The following is a 12210-nucleotide window of genomic DNA, read 5'->3' on the forward strand; positions in this document are numbered from 1 at the left end:
TTTGTATTTAGGAATATTATGTACCCTATAGAAGACTGTAAGTTTGACCACTGGAGTCTATCTACCTAGTTAAGTATTGGATACTAAAACACTCTAGTGTAGTTATTGTATAGCCAGAGAGTATTGCTCCTTTTCATTCTTTAAGACCCATTAACAATCGGTTATCTATAAGAACTTAGGAGTGGAGTGTTCAACACGTCTATTCTGAGTGTGGGTTTCTTTAACTGTGTACGTATAACCATGGGAATTTATTTCATCAGCTAAAGTTAAGAGAATTTCTCAGTATGAGAAGGCATACATTTCTAGTGTATAGTTGATAGTAAAATGAGAAGGAGAAAGTGAAGATATACATTATATAGTATCATCAGATTTACTTTTGCACATTGATCTTGTACCCTGCAACCTTGCTGAACTTGTTTACTAGTTCTAATAGTGTGTGTGTGTGTGTGTTTATAACTTAGAATTTTCTGTATATAAGGTCTTAACATTGGCAATAGTGATGGTTTTCTTTCTTCTGGATGCCTTTTATTAGACATTTGACTAGAAATGCCAGTATTGAATAGCAGTGGGGAGAACAGATAATACTTGTTCCATTCCTGATCTTAGAGGGTAAGCGTTCAGTCTTTCAGCATTATGATGTTAAGCTGTGGTTGATACAGTCAAATTTAAAGGTGACCTGAGTACAAGTTCTGAAGATACTTCAACTAATTAATCTAGGCTGCAGTTTCTTGGTGCAAGAGAAAATAAGCTGGTGGCTCAAAGGATGGGCTGTAGGAGACAACAGATTTTTTATTTTTGTCATGCTCTTGAAAAACCATTAGAGCAGAAATTCTCAGCCTCACTACTGTTAGCATTTTGGGCTGCAGAATTCTTTGTTTTGGGGACTGTCCTGGGCATTGTAGGATGTTTATCTGCATCCCTGGCCGCTATATTTGTTCAATGCCAGAGCACCATCCTTGTGAGAACCAAAAATGTCCAGGCATTGCTAAATGCTTTCCAGGTGGGAAAATTGTCCCTCGGTGTCATTGCCTTACAACATGGACTAAGCAGGCATCATTCGATAGAAGTACAGTGTGAGCCACATATGCTATTTTCAGTTCTCTTGTAGCCTAAAATTTAAGAATAGGTGAAATTTTAAAAACACATTTTGTTTAACTTGCTATCTATAGTACTATTTCAATATTTAATCAATAAGAATTAGGTACTTTATATTCTTTTCTCACATTGTCTTTGAAATTCAATGTATTTTAAATTTATAGCACATTCCAATTTAGATAGGAAATTTTCATCAGAAATACTTTATTTGATTTCAGAAAATTTACTGTTAAAAAATAAATTCATGTGCCCAAGTTTTTCCCAAATGCACTTGAAGGTCTTCCAATAACTGGATCTGGTGTCCCTTTTGAAATTTTCGTTAATTAAATAAAAATTTGAAATTTTGTTTTTCAATCACATTTGCCACATTTCAAGAGATCACTAACCACATGTTGCTAGTGGCTATTGCATTGGACAGTACAGGCTTAAGCTTACATGTCTGCACAAAAAGAACAGCTTATGATACTCTAGAAAGAATCAGCCTAGACCCTTAAATTCACCTCCAAATACTTTACCTGTATCTTGAGAGCCTTTTGCCCATAAAATTTTGGGATTGTAGCTTATCCTTTGGTTAATTTTTGAATCATGCATAGTGTAGTTGTGTGTCAAAATCAGCTATACTTTGGTCATACGTAGCATTTTCCAGAATTTTGAAAATTCTGTGGTAAATTTTACGTGGCAGTTTCATTTATGAAATAAAACCTTACCTATTAAATTGTTGTATCATGAGGAAAGTACTAAATTCTGATAATGGTCCCAAAATAATCATTAAAGATTGTTGGGCATTTCCACTATTGAGTGGTTTTAGTACTCCGAGGGATCTGATGTTCTGTGGTTCTAGAATTATTAGTATGTAAAGTTACCCATATCTGTATATTGTTGTTGATCTATATTTAAAAGGCCAGGGCCCTGGAGAAGGGAATGGCAACCCACTCCAGTATTCTTGCCTGAAGAATTCCATGGACAGAGGAGCCTGGTGGGCTACAGTCCATGGGGTTGCAAAGAATCGGACACGACTGAGCGATTAACACTAACTAATGTTTCCTGGAGTAAGTTACTGGGGAGATTTTGGCTAGTTGTCCTGTTTTTTAGTCATTACAGGACGTGAATTCTTCCCCTGGCCTTCCTGCTTATGGTATTATTAACACAGCTGCCCATTTCTCATAGAACAGAGAACCTTTTGGTCTTATTTTTGTTTTGTATATCATCTGCTTTATCTTGAAGGGCAGAAGTTTGTTTTGATTTCTAGATTTTTGAAATGTTAGTGACATGTTGAAGATCATCTCAGTTGGTACTTCTGGAGTCCATTTTCAAAAAATTAGGCAAGCCCGTCTTCACGTTTGCTTTTGAGGATACTCTAGAATGTTGTTTGAAATTTTTTCTGGATTTGTTTTGGAATCTACTACTTACTCACCTCATCTTTTTATGTTTGTTTGTTTATAGTTTTGATTTTCATTAAGACTTTTCCTAAAGGAAAGGCATCTGAAATGCCTTAATCATACATTTCCTGTGTGCTTTCTCCTTCCAGGTCATTCCTTGAATTATGAAGAGCTGAATATTTAAGCCATCTCCTAGCTTTTTGTGTTGTTTTTGTTGTCATTGTTTTTGCTGGTTTTGACTCTTTTGCCCTCATCTTAGGGGCTGGCTGATAATTAAGTGAACTGGCTGGTACAAACTTAGTAGTCCAGGACAATAAAAATTGTACAAAATCTGAACTCTGGATAAACCTGTCTTCCTAAGCTTAAGAAAAATCCTTGATGAAAGCTCTCAACTTGATTCTAGATCAAGGTTCAAAGATCAGTTTCTTTAAATCTGTACTCTGGTGTATTAGTTTTGAAGGGATATGTATAATGTAAATGATCTGTGTTGAGAAAAACTTACAGGAAATGATTACTTGTTTGGGAGGTAAAAGAAAGTGCAGAAGGAGAGAAGGGATTTTAGCAGATGGTAGAGATACAGCTGGGTAGAGAGGTGCAAGCAGGGTGGGTTTCAGGTTAAAATAGGAATTAACTGGTATTTCTTTCAGAGAGGCTTTCTAAGAGTCTTTGTTTCATTTTGAGGCCTCAGCAGTTGACTGTTGAATGCTTTAGCCATTTTCCCCCTGATTTTTCTAGAGCTCCTTTGAAATATATAAACTTTGACCTATCAGAAGTTCCCTATAATGGTTATTGTAATTCTAAGACAGTTTTAGCAAAAATCTCCCTTTATCAAGGTAAGCACAAGGGCTTGGATTATTGTGAGAATTCTGCCAGGAGAACGTCATGCCTTTGACATAGACTAATCAGTGACAACAAGGAAGAGGCACTATGTAAGTCAAGTGTGTTTGTTAATGACAGCGAAGTGTGTTTGCCAATTAACAGTGCTGTTAATTCAATGAAGCAGAGGATAGGAAGGAGCCACATGATTAGGGACCCCAGCAATTGGTCCTGAAATACAGAGTAAACAAAATGAACTTCTTTCACAAATTGCCAGGCCTTGCAGAGTACTCTTAAGGGGATCTCATCAGGGACTCAAAGCAAAGTTTGACCCAGTCATTTTAGCAGCCTGTTTTCATCCAACTAATGAACCATTAGTCTTTACGGCCAACTTGTGTTGACTTGGAGACCTAGCTTACGCCTCCATCTGTTCCCTCTGAAGCACTTCCTTATATGTTCAACGGACACAAGACAGTAAGGGACAAAATAAGAATATATAAGATAAGAATGTATGTAAATAGATCAACAAGAAAGTGAAACCAAACCAAGCAGTGGGTCTGGTCATCAGGAATTCATATCTAAACGTACTCAGTAACCTTATATGAAGATCTGTTATTTGTTTAGAACTCTTAGATAAATTCAGCAATTGGATCTCGAAGAACCTCGTCAAAGTTCAGATTGTTTTTGAGGGACTCACCTGGCAACAGATGTGAGAACTATTGGAGTTTGGGACTCAAGAGGCCACTGGTCTTCCTTGTTGGTCCAAGGGTCCCCTGGGATACTGTCAGTGAGGTCTTATAAAAAAATCTTGATTTGAGGGTTGTCCAAGGGAGAGATCAAGATTACCACTTGATATCTGAAACAAAATCTGTATTATTTAAGGGAAAGTTATGCTGGTTAGGCCTGTCATTTTGAGTAAATCCAACTGCTAATTTTACATAAGGTTTTTGATTTGGGTATTGTTTTCGTGTTATGTTGGTTATAGAGGTGGAGTGGGTTGACGTCACCCTTACAAACATGGTTATTCTGGCAAGACACATTGGCCAGCTGGCTGTCAGAAGATTTAGTGAAAAGTCTGTCGACTGGTTGGCCTTCAAAAGTGTGAGACTCACTGAATGATTGGCTTCCAGAGGCAAGGTTACTTTGATCAAGTTATTGTTGATTAAATAGATTATGAGTTGGTTCTAATTCACTTTTTACTGGCTGTAGAACAATCAGTCTTTTATCAGGACTGTGGAGAGAGGCTTTTTTATTCTTACTGGATTTGTTAGTTAAATAGCTTTTGCTGAATTTACTTCTTTTTTTAATAAAGCAAAATGCATGTAACATAAAATTAACTATTTTAAATGAACAATTTAGTAGCATTTGGTACATTAAACAAGTACTCCCCAACCTCTCACGCTGCCCCTGGTGACTACCAACCTGCTTTCTGTCTCTATGGATTTACCTATTCTGGGCATTTCATGTAAATGGCATTGTACAACATGTGACCTTTTATGCCCGTCTTCTTTGACTTAGCATGCTTTTGAGGTTGTACCATGTATCAGTACTTCATTTTTTTTATGGCTGAATAGCATTCCATGGCATGTCTATACCACAACTTGATTATCAGTCTTCTTTGATGGACACTTGGGTTGTTTCTACTTTTTCACTGTTGTGAATAGTGCTTCTTCTATGGACACTTGTGCTCAATTATTTTTATGATTACCTGTTTTCAGTTCTTTGGGGTATGTACATAGGAGTAGGAAAGTGAGGTAAAGTGTTTGTTGCTCAGTCATGTCTGACTCCTAGTGACCCCACGAACTATAGCCCGCCAGGCTCCTCTGTCCATGGGATTTTCCAGGCAAGAATACTGGAGTGGGTTGCCATTTCCTTCTCTAGGGGATCTTCCTGACCCAGGGATCGAGCCCAGGTCTCCTGCATTGTGGTCAGATTCTTTACCTCTGAGCCACCAGGGAAGTCCATACATAGAAGTAGAATTGCTGGTAATTCTGTATTTAACTTTTTAAGGAAATACCAAACGGTTTTCCACAGCAGCTGCCAAATTTTACATTCCGCTTCAGCAAGGTCATTGAGGGATCCACTCTCTTCACAGTCTCTCCAATACTTGTTATTTTGCATTTTTTAAAAATTATAGCCGTCCTAGTGGGTAAATAGTATTATCTCATGGTTTTGAATAGAATTTCTCTCGTGACTAATGATATTGAGCATCTTTTCATATACTTGTTGATTGTGTATCTTCTTTGGAGAAATATCTTATTCATTTTTATTTCATTTAAACCCTTGTCTAGCCTTTTTTCAAATTTATTCATTTTTGCCTGTCCTCGGTTGTGTCTTCGTTGCTGCACGCGGGCTTTCTGTAGTTGTGCACAGGGACGACTCTAGTTGCAGTGTGAGGGCTGCTTTTTGCAGTGGCTTCTCGTTGCAAAGCATGGGCTCTAGGGCGCAGGCTCAGCAGTCGTGGCGTGTGCGCTCACTGGTTGCAGCTCGCGGACTCTACAGAGTGCAGGCTCAGCAGTCGTGGCACACGGGCTTAGCCCTGTGGCATGTGGGATCTTCCCGGACCAGGGATCGAACCAGTGTCCCCTGCATTTCAAGGCGGATTCTTAACCACTGGACCACCAGGGAAGCCCTGCTGATTTTTAAATTGGGATAAAACTTTGTTGTCTCTGTTAACATTTTTTTTTAAATTATTTTCTGGATACTAGACAAGATCTAGTCTAGTATTAGAAGGATATTAATATTCCTCAGTTTTAGGAGAAGTTCTCGTGAATTCAGTATTAATTAGGTTTGGTTCTGTGTGACAAAAAATCCAAAATAAATGTGGTTTACACAAGAAAGAAGTTTCTCTCTTTTGTAAATGAAGTCTAGATATAAGCAGTTTGGGTCCTTAGGTTTCTTGTGTATGAAGATGGACCTAGGTTTCCTATGTATGTGTATCAGATCAGATCAGATCAGATCAGTCGCTCAGTCGTGTCTGACTCTTTGCAACCCCATGAATCGCAGCACGCCAGGCCTCCCTGTCCATCACCAACTCCCGGAGTTCACTCAGACTCACGTCCATCGAGTCAGTGATGCCATCCAGCCATCTCATCCTCTGTCGTCCCCTTCTCCTCCTGCCCCCAATCCCTCCCAGCATCAGAGTCTTTTTCAATGAGTCAACTCTTCGCATGAGGTGGCCAAAGTACTGGAGTTTCAGCTTCAGCATCATTCCTTCCAAAGAAATCCCAGGGCTGATCTCCTTCAGAATGGACTGATTGGATCTCCTTGCAGTCCGAGGGACTCGCAAGAGACTTCTCCAACACCACAGTTCAAAAGCATCAATTCTTCAGCGCTCAGCCTTCTTCACAGTCCAACTCTCACATCCATACATGACCACAGGAAAAACCGTAGCCTTGACTAGACGAACCTTTGTTGGCAAAGTAATGTCTCTGCTTTTGAATATGCTATCTAGGTTGGTCATAACTTTCCTTCCAAGGAGTAAGCGTCTTTTAATTTCATGGCTGCAGTCACCATCTGCAGTGATTTTGGAGCCCAGAAAAATAAAGTCTGACACTGTTTCCACTGTTTCCCCATCTATTTCCCATGAAGTGATGGGACCGGATGCCATGATCTTCGTTTTCTGAATGTTGAGCTTTAAGCCAACTTTTTCAGTCTCCACTTTCACTTTCATCAAGAGGCTTTTGAGTTCCTCTTCACTTTCTGCCATAAGGGTGGTGTCATCTGCATATCTGAGGTTATTGACATTTCTCCTGGCAATCTTGATTCCAGTTTGTGTTTCTTCCAGTCCAACGTTTCTCATGATGTACTCTGCATAGAAGTTAAAGACCTAGGTTTCTTATGTCCTTGCTCCACTATCCTCAATGTGTGACTCCACTCCATAGTCCAAGGTGCCTGCTCAGGCTCCAGCCATTTTGGGTACTTTACACTCAGCACCAAGTCTCCTTGCTTTGTGAGGGCTTTCTCTAGTTGCGGTGAGCCAGGGACAGCTCTTCATTGCCGTGCACGGGCTTCTCACTGCGGCGGCTTCTCTTGCTGCAGACCATGGGCTCCAGCACATGGGCTCAGTAGTTGTGGCACACAGGCTTTGTTGCTCTGTGGCATGTGGAATGTTCCTGGACCAGAGATTGAACCCATGTCCCCTGCTTTGGCAGAAGGATTCTTATCCTCTGTGCCACCAGGGAAGTCCAGAAAGGATTTACTTTTTGACCCCAGCAGCAGGTAGTTTGCATAAAAACAGATCCCTGGGAGAATTAACTGGTTCATGACTGATCTTCAGTCCTTTTGAGGGTTGGTATAGTTACATTTCATCCAGCGTTCTTTCACCTCAGCTGATCTTGAACTTCAGTTTTGGTTTATCCCCACACCTATAAGACTGCGTTCAACTCTATTTACCTTATCAACCTCTGGACTACCATTTTCTGCTCAGCTTTTCCCACCTTTAGCTTTTCAGTCTTCAGTTCCATTCAATTCAGTTGCTCAGTCATATCAGACTGTTTGAGACCTCATGGACTGCAGCATGCCAGGCTTCCCTGTCCATCACCAACTCCTGGAGCTTGCTCAAACTCAATGTCCATTGAGTCAGTGATACCATCCAACTGTCTCATCCTCTGTCATCCCCTTCTCCTCCTGCCTTCAATCTTTCCCAGCATCAGGGTCTTTTCCAATGAGTCAGTTCTTCGCATCTGGTGGCCAAAGTATTGGAGCTTCGGCTTCAACATCAGTCCTTCCAATGAACACTCAGAACTGATCTCCTTTAGGATGGACTGGTTGGGTCTTCTTGCAGTCCAAGGGACTCTCAAGAGTCTTCTCCAACACCACAATTCAAAAGCATCAACTCTTTGGTGCTCAACTTTCTTTATGGTTCAACTCTCACATCCATACATGACTACTGAAAAAACGATAGCTTTGACTAGACAGACCTTTGTTGGCAAAGTAATGTCTCTGCTTTTGAATATGCTGTCTAGGTTGGTCATAGCTTTTCTTCCAAGGAGCAAGCATCTTTTAATTTCATGGCACTAGTCACCATCTTCAGTGATTTTGGAGCCCAAGAAAATAAAGTCTGTCACTATTTCCATCATTTCCCCATCTATTTGCCATGAAGTGATGGGACCCAGTACCAATGATCTTAGTTTTCCGAATGTTGAGTTTTAAGCCAACTTTTTCACTCTCTACTTTCACTTTCATCAAGAGGCTCTTTAGTCTTCACTTTCTGCCATAAGGGCGGTGTCATCTGCATATCTGAGGTTACTGATATGTCTCCCGGCAATCTTGATTCCAGCTTGTGGTTCATCCAGCCCAGCGTTTCTCATGATGTACTCTGCATATAAGTTAAATAAGCAGACTGGCAATATGCTGCATTGACATACTCCTTTCCCAATTTGAAACCAGTACGTTGTTCCATGTCCAGTTCTAACTGTTGCTTCTTGACCTGCATACAGATATCTCAGGAGGCAGGTAAGGTAGTCTGGTATTCTCATCTCTTTCAGAATTTTCCACAGTTTATTGTGATCCACAGAGTCAAAGGCTTTGGCATAATCAATAAAGCAGAAATAGATGTTTTTCTGGAACTCTTTTACTGTTTCTGTGATCCAACAGATGTTGGCAATTGGAAGTCTGGTTCCTCTGCCTTTTCTTAATCCAGCTTGAACATCTGGAAGTTCACAGTTCACGTACTGTTGAAGCCTGGCTTGGAGAATTTTGACCATTACTTTGCTAGCGTGTGAGATGAGTGCAATCATGTAGTAGTTGGAACATTCTTTGGCATTGCCTTTCTTTGGAATTGGAATGAAAACTGACCCTTTCCAGTCCTGTGGCCACTGCTGAGTTTTCCAAGTTTACAGACATATTGAGTACAGCACTTTCACAGCATCATCTTTTAGGATTTGAAATACCTCAGCTGGAATTCTGTCATCTCCACTAGCTTTGTTTGTAGTGATGCTTCTTAAAGCTCACTTGACTTCGCACTTCAGGATGTCTGACTCTAGGTGAGTGATCACACCATCGTGGTTATTTGGGTCATTAAGATCTTTTTTGTATAGTTCTGTGTATTCTTGCCACCTCTTCCTAATATCTTCTGCTTCTGTTAGGTCCATACCATTTCTACCCTTTATTGTGCCCATCTTTGTATGAAATGTTCCCTTGGTACCTCTTATTTTCTTGAAGAGATCTCTAGTCTTTCCCATTCTATTGTTTTTCCTCTGTTTCTTTGCATTGATCACTTAGGAAGGCTTTCTTATTTTTCCTTGCTATTCTTTGGAACTCTGTATTCAGATGGGTATATCTTTCCTTTTCTCCTTTGCGTGTTGCTTCTCTTTTCTGAGCTATTTGTGAGGCCTCCTTAGACAACCATTTTGCCATTTTGCATTTCTTCTTCTTGGGAACGGTTTTGATCACCGCCTCTTGTACAGTGTTATGAACCTCTGTCCATAGTTCATCAGGCACTCTGCCTATCAGATCTAATCCCTTGAGTCTATTTCTCACTGCCACTGTATAATCGTAAGAGATTTGATTTAGGTCATACCTGAATGATCTAGTGGTTTTCCTTTCTTCAATTTAAGTCTGACTTTTGCAATAAGGAATTCATGGTCTGAGCCACAGTCAGCTCACAGTCTTGTTTTTGCTCACTGTATAGAGCTTCTCCATCTTTGGCTGCAAAGAATATAATCAGTTTGATTTTGGTGTTGACCATCTGGTGATGTCCATGTGTAGAGTCGTTCTTTATGTTGTTAGAAAAGAGTGTTTGGTATGACCAGTGTGTTCCTTGGCAAAACTGTTAGCCTTTGCCCTGCTTAATTTTGTACTCCAAGGCCAAATTTTTCTGTTACAAGAGGTTCCTCTTGACTTCCTACTTTTGCATTCCAGTCCCCTATGATGAAAAGGACATCTTTTTTGGGTGTTAGTTCTAGAAGGTCTTGTAGGTCTTCGTAGAACCGTTCAACTTCAGCTTTGTGGTTGGGGCATAGTATGATATTGAATGGTTTGCCTTGGAAATGAACAGAGATCATTCTGTTGCTTTTGAGATTGCATCCAAGCACCGCATTTTGGACTCTTTTGTTGACTATGAGGGCTACTCAATTTCCTCTAAGGGATTCTTGCCCACAGTAGCAGAAGTAATGGTCATCTGAATTAAATTCACCCATTCTAGTCCATTTTAATTCACTGATTCCTAAAATGTCTATATTCCCTCTTGCCATTTCCTATTTGACCTTCCAATTTACCTTGATTTACCTAAATTTACTTCCAATTTACCTTGATTTATGGACCTAACGTTCCAGGTTCCTATGCAGTATTGCTCTTTACAGCATCAGACTTTACTTCCATCACCTGTCACATCCACAACTGGGCGTTCTTTTCACTTTGGCTCAGAGCCCCTTCATTCTTTCTGGAGCCATTTCTGCACTCTTCTCCAGTAGCATATTGGGACCTACTGACCTGGGGAGTTCATCTTTCAGTGTCATATCTTTTTGCCTTTTCATACTTTTCAGTCTTGGGCCACTGCTTATGAATTGGCAGTTACCATAAGGGGAAAACAAATGCTAAATAGCCTCATTTCTGTACTTCCCTTCTGGACATGGTCTTGAGCCTTCAGTCCTTACTGCTTCGGTGGCCCTGGTCTTTTCAAGTAGACTATAAAGATCTCTCCATCTTTATATTGGTATCTATGGTGCTGGTTTAGTTGCTAAGTCATGTCCGACTCTTGCGACTGCATGGATTGTAGCTCGCCAGCCTCCTTTGTCCTTGGGATTTCCCCAGCAAGAATTCTGGAGTGAGTTGCCATTTCCTTCTCCAGGGGATCTTGCGAACCCAAGGACTGAAGCTGGGTCTCCTGCATTGCAGGTGGATTTTGTATCTATAACTACATCTAATATTTGGCCAGGGCAGTTGGCCTGATAAAATGTTAGTCTACAATAGCCAAAATCAGATGTCCTCACAATCTGTTGCATGACCAAAGCTCCCACTAGAGGAAAGCAGTTACCTAGATTATTCCTAGAATATCAGTTCTGTTCATTTTCTCCTCTCTTCTTTTAGAAACTTTATAACTTTCAAAGCAATACTATATACACATGTAACATTTTGGTATCTCTGCTTGAGCACTTTTCAGGACGCTTTATTGCTCTGTCATGTCTCGGTCTATGTAGAGCTTTCACACGCTTTCACCATCTCATGCTTGGATGGAGAGAGGCTGTGTGGTAGAAGCACTGGTGAAGCCAGCTATAGATCATACTGTCCCTTTTTATTTGATCTCAAACTAGAATCTGATCTGTCTTGGTTCAGGAACTTTCACTGTGTGTTTTAGTTTGAATTTAAGTTCGTCTTTTCATCTGGATACTTTGTAGATTCTGTGTCTACAAAGTGACTCACATTAAGAGACTATATAATATTCAGACTTTTGCAGGGTAAGAACACACACATATACCAAGTCAATCCTTGAGTTAAACCTTGTTTATTTCTTTTCTTCTCACAAATGCTCACCAGTGTGAAGGCTTTCTGAATGATAGGTGACTTTCACTGTCCACACTCTCCAACTCTCTTTCAGATAAATTCATCAATATAACTTTGGACAGTATGCAGAAGTGGCTGCATTTTAATTCATAAGCAGAGCCCCTCATTGATACTATATTTACTCCTAAATGTGAGACAGTAAATACCCTTCAGTTCAGTTCAGTCACTCAGTCGTGTCCGACTCTGTGCGACCCCATGAATCGCAGCACGCCAGGCCTCCCTGTCCATCACCAACTCCTGGAGTTCACTCAGACTCACGTCCATTGAGTCAGTGATGCTATCCAGCCATCTCATCCTCTGTTGTCCCCTTCTCCTCCTGCCCCCAATCCCTCCCCCCATCAGAGTCTTTTCCAATGAGTCAACTCTTCGCATAAGGTGGCCAAAGTACTGGAGTTTCAGCTTCAGCATCATTCCC

This window comes from Bos indicus, chromosome 1 (assembly GCF_029378745.1).
Source record: "Bos indicus isolate NIAB-ARS_2022 breed Sahiwal x Tharparkar chromosome 1, NIAB-ARS_B.indTharparkar_mat_pri_1.0, whole genome shotgun sequence".
In the NCBI taxonomy this organism is placed as follows: domain Eukaryota; kingdom Metazoa; phylum Chordata; class Mammalia; order Artiodactyla; family Bovidae; genus Bos; species Bos indicus.